The sequence below is a fragment of the Lepidothrix coronata genome, unplaced genomic scaffold (genome assembly GCF_001604755.1).
Source record: "Lepidothrix coronata isolate B3197 unplaced genomic scaffold, Lepidothrix_coronata-1.0 Scaffold180, whole genome shotgun sequence".
Lineage (NCBI taxonomy): Eukaryota > Metazoa > Chordata > Aves > Passeriformes > Pipridae > Lepidothrix > Lepidothrix coronata.
Genome location: NW_016690360.1, coordinates 272,514 through 280,684, shown reverse-complemented (window position 1 = coordinate 280,684; position 8,171 = coordinate 272,514). Strand labels below are relative to the sequence as shown.

The 8,171-nt window shown below is 49.7% G+C and overlaps 1 long non-coding RNA gene across 1 annotated transcript; it reads right to left on the bottom strand.

Moving 5' to 3' along the window:
- Positions 1-1,245: 1,245 nt before the first annotated feature.
- LOC108504967 lies at positions 1,246-2,338 on the bottom strand. Its single transcript, XR_001877330.1, has 3 exons — positions 2,311-2,338; positions 1,698-1,801; positions 1,246-1,314 (listed from the first exon to the last, which is right to left on the bottom strand). It is a non-coding gene; the product is annotated as an uncharacterized LOC108504967 (long non-coding RNA).
- Between the last annotated feature and the right edge of the window lie 5,833 nt (positions 2,339-8,171).

Here is an 8,171-nt window from a genome sequence, read left to right as displayed (position 1 = left end):
CACTGCCAACCCAGCAGGGCCAGGCAGGGATTTAATTCCTTATTTAGATAGGAAATTTAAAGGAAATCACACCAGATCCAAGCAAACCCCTGACAGGACTTGTCACCACCTCGTTCCCAGGCTGAGGAAGTGCTGAAAATTGACTTTTTTTTTTTTATTATAGGAAGGTTTAATTTACTCCAGGGGCTTCTCATCAATAGGAATTAGTGCCAAGAGACCTGTGTACGGATTAACCCTTGGGAACAGCCCTTTTTATACCTGTACCACCCTTGGAGAGAGGTTATTACAGTTATTGAAGGTGAAAAGGTGTAGAGGTGTTGCATCATTAGCCCAGGTCCAGAGGCAACACTTATTCTTTGCACCCTCCCCAGCTCAAAAAGCACAGAACCAATAAAACCAGTAAACACCTTCACCTGTCAATGCACAACAACAAATTCCAGAGCCACGAAAGTCAGTGGAAAGTGAACCTGCCCACGTCAGGGGGTTGGAACAAGATGATTTTTAAGGTCCCTCCCAACCCAAACCACTCCACAATTCCATGATTCTGACCCAAATTCAGTGGGCATCATCCAAAAAGCTTCATTTTCAACTTCACCACCTTGAATTTGAAGTGGGTGAAGCGTCTGGCGCAGCTCTTGCTGCCCCTGATCATTCCCACACGTTTGTTCCTCGGATCTGGGCATTTTATGGGGTTTTTTTCAGCCTCATTGCAAACTGGCACCTCATGTTTGGTAATAAAGCTGGCTGGCCCTGGCTGAAAGCTGCTCTTCTTCTTCTTCACCCTTCATCCCCTGCTGCCAGCAACTGTTTCCATGGGCCCTCATTACAGAAAGGAGGGGAAAAAAGCACCAGGTTTATCAAATCTCACCAGGGTGGCAAAAATCTTGGCATGATCCTCGTCACGACTCCTTTTTTTTTTTTTTTTTTTTTTTTTTCTATTTTAAGCTTTCAGTGAATTAAAATAAAAACACCCACGTTCCTCCCGGGCTGAAACTCAATCCTGGACCTTCTTTGCTTCTGTTCCCAGCTCTCCTGCTCCCTGGGGGGTGATTCCTGCCCTGAGCCTGGTATTGTTTTTTTAATAAAACAGAGCAGAAAAGTCCAAATTCATCCCTTCAGAGGGCAGGGATGGACTTGATTAATTCTAGTGAGATCAGAGGGTATTACTGTTAATTCATCTACATACTGGAGAGGTGGCCAGCATTTTCCAGAGGACACATTCAGGTGTGAGCTGTCACAGCCCATGGCCTTTAATTGCTGGTGTCACTGAGTAATTCCAGGGATAAAGGTCTCCAAAGATTAACATCTTGCAGCCTGCTCAGAAAAGGAGAGAGCTGAGCATTAAAAGAACAAGTTCAGTTTCCCCACCCTGAAAATGTGGATGCTTACGGGGTTTTTTCCCATATGGAAAAGTCACCTCTGTGACTTTTATTCAATATAATAATATATATATAATATATTATAATATAATTATATCATATTATATTATAATTATATCATATAATATATAATACATATAATATATAATAATATATTGCATATAATAATAATATATAATAATATAAATATAATATAATTATATTATATATTTTATAAATATTATATATAACATATAATTATACATGATATAAAATATACTAATTATATAAAATATATAATTATATGTATAATAATGTTGCACAAACCCACCAACACACCTCATCCAGCTGTAAATTTTCTTGCCAAAGGACTGATTTAATGATATTTAAAGGTTGTTTTCCCACGCAGAATGGCTCGAATCTGCTCAGCAGACTGTGAAACTCTGCAAACGGGCACACAAGAAGCCTCAGCACAGGGGGAAGCAGCTCCATCAATCCCTGGATGTCTGGAAGCACCAGGGGGATTTCCTGGCGGTTTTTTACGCCAGGCCTCGTTTTGGCTGAGGAAGTGCCAGGGATTGTCACGGCCTTGTCTTTATGGATGAGATGCTTCCATGTTTCTGGAGCTGGCAGCACACAGGGATCCTCCCCGAGGCCCAGGGGGGATCCCCAGGAAAAGAGAGGAGCTCGTGGTTGGCATCTTAAAGCCCAGAGGCTTCCAGAGTCCCCCAAGCCCCCCCATGACCCTGTAAATCCAAAGAACTGATGCAAATCAGCTCCTTCCCATCCTCCTTCACGTTTCTGGGATGAAAATATCACAGAAATTAAGGCTCCCCACGTCCTGAAGTTGAGCTGCAGAGGAATTTGCTGCTGGGTGCTCCAGGGCAGGGCCATTTCCAGCAGGGAGAGGAGGGTGTTTGAGGGAGAGATCACCCTAAACCAGGAGCAGCACCTTGTTTGCACAGGGAAAGCACAGGGAGGCACAGAGGGATGTTCTGTTCCAGCTTTTTGTGACACAGAGGTGGGGGATGCCAGGGCAGCTCCACGAGCCCAGAGGCTCCTGTGGAGCCCCCCAGGACCCTGTAAATCACACTCTGAGCAGATGAACTGCTTCCAGCCAGCTCCTTCCCACTCTCCCTCACACTTTAGGGATGAAAATATCAAAGAAACGAGGCCTCCCCATGTGATAAAGTCAAACTGCAGAGGAACTTCTCCTCGGTCAGAGCAGTGGGTGTGCCAGGGCAGCACCATTTCCAGCGGGGAGAAGAGGGTGGGTGTTCAAGGGAGAGATCCCCCTGAACCAGCAGCAGCCCCCTGCTTGCACAGGGGGAGTCTGAAGAGAGCCAGAGGGGTGCCCTGCTCCAGCTCCTTGTGCCACAGAGAGGGGGGGGTGCCAGGGCAGCAGCTCCACGTTGAACAGCCACACGGAGGGACAAATTAACTCCAATTAAATCACATCCTCCCTTCCACCCTTCCCTCCTCGGGGAACATTCCAGGCCCCTGAAGACGCAGCAGAGCTCCAGGGGTGGGATAACTCCTGGGCCACACTGCTGGGGGCTGGGGGCACCTCAGAGCTGCAGGCTCTGAGCTGTGTGATCCCCAAACCAAATCCTAAAGGTGCTGGGCTCTTATGGGCAGGATCAGTGTCCCCAGCTATGGCTGTTGTTCATCCCAACATCTCCCCAGTGAGTCCCAGTTGGCAGCAGACACTGTGCCCTGGAGATTTATCTCCACTCCCCCACCCAGAGCCAACCACACTTTACAGAATCCTTTTAGAATCCCAGAATGTGCTGAGCTGGAAGGGACCCCCAAGGATCATGGAGTCCAACCCTGAGCCCTGCACAGGCCCAGCCCCAAGAGTCCCCCCCCGTGCCCCAGAGGATCAGCCAAACCCTCCTGCAGCTCTGGCAGCCTTGGGGCTGTGCCCACTGCCCTGGGGAGCCTGGGCAGTGCCCAACCAGCCTCTGGGGGAAGAACCTTTGCCTGAGATCCACCCTGAGCCTGCCCTGACACAGCTCCAGCCATTCCCTCTTATCTCCCTGCTTTTAGTCCTGTTTGGATCCACAGTGTTTTCCTAAAGCTCACCTCGTTACTGACACCCAAACCCACACCCTTCCCTCCTCCCTTCCCCAGGAATTTAAGTGCTGTCATTAAGGGGCTGTTATTAAAGCTCCATTACTTTTACAAAACGAGTGACAGATCAGCTCGTGCTCCTCTCTGAAGTGCTATAAATAATTAAACTTCAACTAGACTTGTCAAAATAAACGAGCAGAGGAGATTTTGCTCCTCGGTGCCTTTGATTTTGTTTGTGTGTGTTGCCTCTTTTATTTTGTTCTCTTGCTAAACAGCAAAAACAGGGGGGAGCGGAGTGAGGAGGCTCTGCCACCAACCTTGCTGCTGTTCCACAGGGACTGTCCTAAATCCTGCCTGGCCAGAAAGTTTGGTGTCTTCTGCCCTGTCTTGGAGGGAGTTTGGTAGCCAGGCACCTCATCCCAGCAGTGTCACATCAGGAGAGGAAGCAGAGCTCCTTCTGGAAGGTTCATGGATCCTCCTTAGTCGCTTGGAATTTAAATACCTGACAAATCCAGCCTTCTCTGCATGAGTTACCCACAAAGCAGTGGAGATGATGCTTTTCCCCAATTTTTTGTTCATTTACAGGTTGACCAGCAACTCAAATTGCTGTGCGAGGACCTCATCCCAAATCTGCCCCAGGACCACGCTCTGAGTCCAGCCTTGCCTCCCTCAGCCTGGCTGGGCACTGCAGAGCTGGGGGACATCAGGCACCCCCAAAACACCAACTAGGGGCAGAATTAAACGGGGCAAACACATCCCAGGAGTGGGAACTTCCTGAGGTTCAGCAAGGCCCAAAGCCAGCCCAGTTCCCAAACTGCCTCCCTGGGCAGCTCAATGCCACCTCCACCCATGTCACGCCAAGTCCTTGCTCTGCACTTCTCGCTCACACAAAATGGTCCCAACAACCCTTTGGATCTCTGTTAGTTGAAAAAAAACTGCTGTAAAGGAACAAATGCAAGGCAGGGAACCAACTGGAGTCTCCTGAATAGGGTTTTGATCTCCTGAATGGCACCAATAGGCTTTTAACAAGCAGCAAGAGAGCAGAGGATCCTCGCTGCTCACACGGCTCTTGAAAAGGGATCTCCCTTGCCAAGGCACGAGTGAGAGCTCTGGGTTGTCCTCTCCAACCCATTATGCTGCAGAACCCATTCAATTCTCTCAATCCCGTGGTGCAATTCCTCGGACTCCCTGGGGGTTGATTTTTTCCCCTCCTGGAAGCCAGTCCTGGTTCCTGCTCAGTTCACACCCTGCTGCACCACTGCCCTCCACTGCCACCATCTGCACCAGGAATTCCCGTTCCCATCCTGGAACTCCTTCCATCCCTGTCACACAAATGTGGATAGAAACCACAGGACAACGTGGGAGATGCTGGTGCAGGAACTCCAGAAGGTTCCAGGAGGAGGCTCTGCTGAAAAGATCAGCACAAGGATGGAAATCCCTGTGTGCCAAACCTTCTCTCTGCCCCCAAATCTGCGTCTGCTCCAGTGGATTGTGGATCCTGCTCAAGGAACTTCATCCCTGGGTCTGCTGATCCTTCCCACTCACCCCAGAGTGGGGGACAGATCTTCTTTGGGGCTGGAGTTGTTAAAAACTGCTGCTCTCGCTGACTGAAAACCAGCCCAGAGCTGAGGGCAGGGGTGTGCTGGGACAGGAGAGCAGCCTGGGGGGCAGTGCCTGCAGCGGGCATGGAAAAGAGCATCCAGCTGGGAATGGGAACAGCTCCTGCCCAGTTTAAATGACACAGGAAAAGGGGGATTTTTCAACTGGGAGCAGGAGCTGCAGCATTTCCAGGAGCAGCACCCCATGGACACAGCTGCAGGGGGGAGGTGTTTTGGGGAATTTGGGAGGGTCTCAGGAATTTCAGGACACTGCTGGTGGGTCACCTCTGCCCAGAGGTGATGACACTTCTCATTCCTGCTCCTCTCCAAAGAGCTTCTCCTCACCTGAGCTGTTTAAAATAATCTCTTCCTTTTACAGGGCCCAGGGATTCAGAGAAGGACTGAAAGGAAGATCCTAAAAGATCCCAAACATGGGAGTTAAAGGAGAATGACTATCCCTGAAGAGGTAACTTTAGCCAATGCCAAGGAGCTGGATCTGCAGAAGGGAAGGATAAAGAGAAGGGAGAGGCTCCCACAAAGAGGAGATTCAGATCAAGAATGGATTGCAAGGGATTCCTCATGTTCAGGCAGCCTGAAGCTCTTCAGGGAGCAATTCCAGCAGCTCTCACCCCCTGCCACGGCTGCTGTCAGATTTGGGGGTCAAATAAGTGATTCCAAGCCAGATATAAAGAAATCTTCATGTCAAGATTTTTGGGGTGAAACAACTGGTTCCAAAACAGAGGCAACACAATCTTCCTGTTTGACTTCGGGCTGAAACAAGTGATTCCAAACCAGAGGTAAGGGAATACCCGTGTCTGATTTTGGGTTTGAAACAAGTGGTTCAAAGCCAGACATCAAGAAATCTTCCTGTCTGATTTTGGGGTGAAACGAACGGTTCCAAACCAGGCATAAAGAAATCTACGGGAAACAGGTGGATTTTTCCCAGCCCTGGGAAATGAAGGGAACCTTTTCCCGTCTCCTGCTCCACGTGGAAGATGAGCGGCGCCGGGGAGATGAAGTGTTCTCTGAACCCCGGCAGGTTGTTAGACGTTATTAGCATTAATTATCCCAGGCACCTCCACCAGTAATCACCAGCCAGCAGCCCCAGGGCCACCCTTGCTTTTCTCTCCCTCTAATTTCCTAATTGGAGGGGAGGAAAGGGGGAAGGAAAGGCAGGGCTGAAGTGGGAATCGCCGCGCTGATCTGCCGAGCGCTAATTGCGTGTTTGTTCGGGAGGGAGGGGAGGAGGGTGGGCAGCGCGGGGTAATTAGTGCCCATCACAGAGGCAGCTCCTGGGGAGGCTTCGGGGGCGGGGAGGGCTCTGCAGGAAAAGGGAGAGCTCAGGGATTGTGCTGCTCACCCCAAATACCCTCAGCCCCTCTCCTCTGGGGGGCTCAAGAATAAAGATTTTAGGGAGAAATCGTTCCCTGGGAGGGTGGGCAGGCCCTGGCACAGGTTGCCCAGAGAAGCTGTGGCTGCCCCGGGATCCCTGGAAGTGTCCAAGGCCAGGTTGGAGCAACCTGGAAGGTGTCCCTGCCCATGGGAACGGGATGATTTTTAAGGTCCCTTCCCACCCAAACCATTCTGGGATCTTGTGACTCTCAATTAGCCTCGTTCAGAGTTAATTATCTGTATTTGAGAAGCATCCCCTGATGCTCTCCCTACCTGGCCGTGGTTGGGGATGTTCCAGTTACATCTTCCCAAATTCCAATCTGCAGGAAACTGGTCACCTGCTCTTTCTCAAGAGTGGGCAGGAGGGACCCGGGGCTAATAAACATTTATATAAAAGCGAGATAAACCCGTGTGTGTCCCTCCCCTGCTCTGCTGCTGCCTGGGCTTCCCCCTGTCTTTGTGTGTTCAGTTCCTCTCTGCTGCGCCCAATCCTCTTTTTTATTTATTTATTTATTTTTTTAATTTCACCTTTCCCCGTGTCAGATTTGTTTTGTTAACGTCCTTTTCATCCTGAACTCTCTGCCCCTAATCCCCCAGCTTCGCTCCCCTCTTTGGATCACACACAATCATTTTCAAGTGGATTATCTTTGCCATCATTGTGGTTTTCAAGAGAAGCCTTTGGATTTAAGACCTGTTTCCTGGGGGACCCCAAGAGGAGAAAATCCTCCCTATTTTGACAACCAAATGTGAATAAATACCCTTTGAGTGCAATTTTCCCACCAATTTTGTATCTGCCTCACGGGGCCTTCCCCTGAAGAGTGTTTATTTAGGATGTCATGTGAGACCATGTCAAAAGCTTTGCTGAAGTCAAGATATATCACAGCTGAAGCCCCCCCATCCATTCACCAGCCCAGTTACCCCGGCAGGGAAAGAAATCACGTTGCTTTGACAAGGTTTGTTTGTAACAAATTCCCGGGGGCTGTTTCTTATCACTTTATTATCCTCCCCGTGCTTAGAAACTGCTTAATGGTTTGTTTGAGGGTCTTTTGGAGGATGGAAATCAGCCTGGCTGGGCTTCCAGGCTCTGGCTCTGTCAAACACAGATGTTTGATTTGCCTTCTCCGGTCCTCCAGCACATCCCTGGGCACTGCACTTCCATAAGTGGTGGTAGAACCTGCCTGCCCTTCTCCTCCCTGTTTGGGTTAGTCGTGAAAAGCTTTTAGTTGTCTCAGTAGGAATGAAGAAAAAAAGAAAAAGATATTGCAGCCTCCTCTCCTTCCTTCTTCATCAAAAGAATTAGGGGATCATGGGATGGTTTAGGTTGGAAAAGCCCCCTGAGATTGTTGAGTCCAACCCAGCAGTGCCAAGGCCACCACTGAGCCAAGTCCCCAAGTGCCACATCCAGGGAAGAAACAGGGTCAAAATATTCCAGCTGGTCGATCTTCTGGGACAGACGTGGAGCTGTTTCATTCCTGCTCTCAAGGTTTTCTCTCCTCTCAACTTTATCTCCCTCCAGTGATGATCCTGACACAGGGGAAGCCTTTTCAACCCTTTGTTTCCCACAGAATCCTTTAGGTTTTTAAAGGACCTTTAAATCATTGAGTCCAACCATCCCCCAGCACTGCCAAGGCCACCACTGTCCCTTGTCCCCAAGTGCCACATCCACATGGCTTTGAAACCCCTCCAGGGATGGGGGGACTCCACCCCTGCCCTGGGCAGCTGGGCCAGGGCTGGACAACCCTTTCCATGA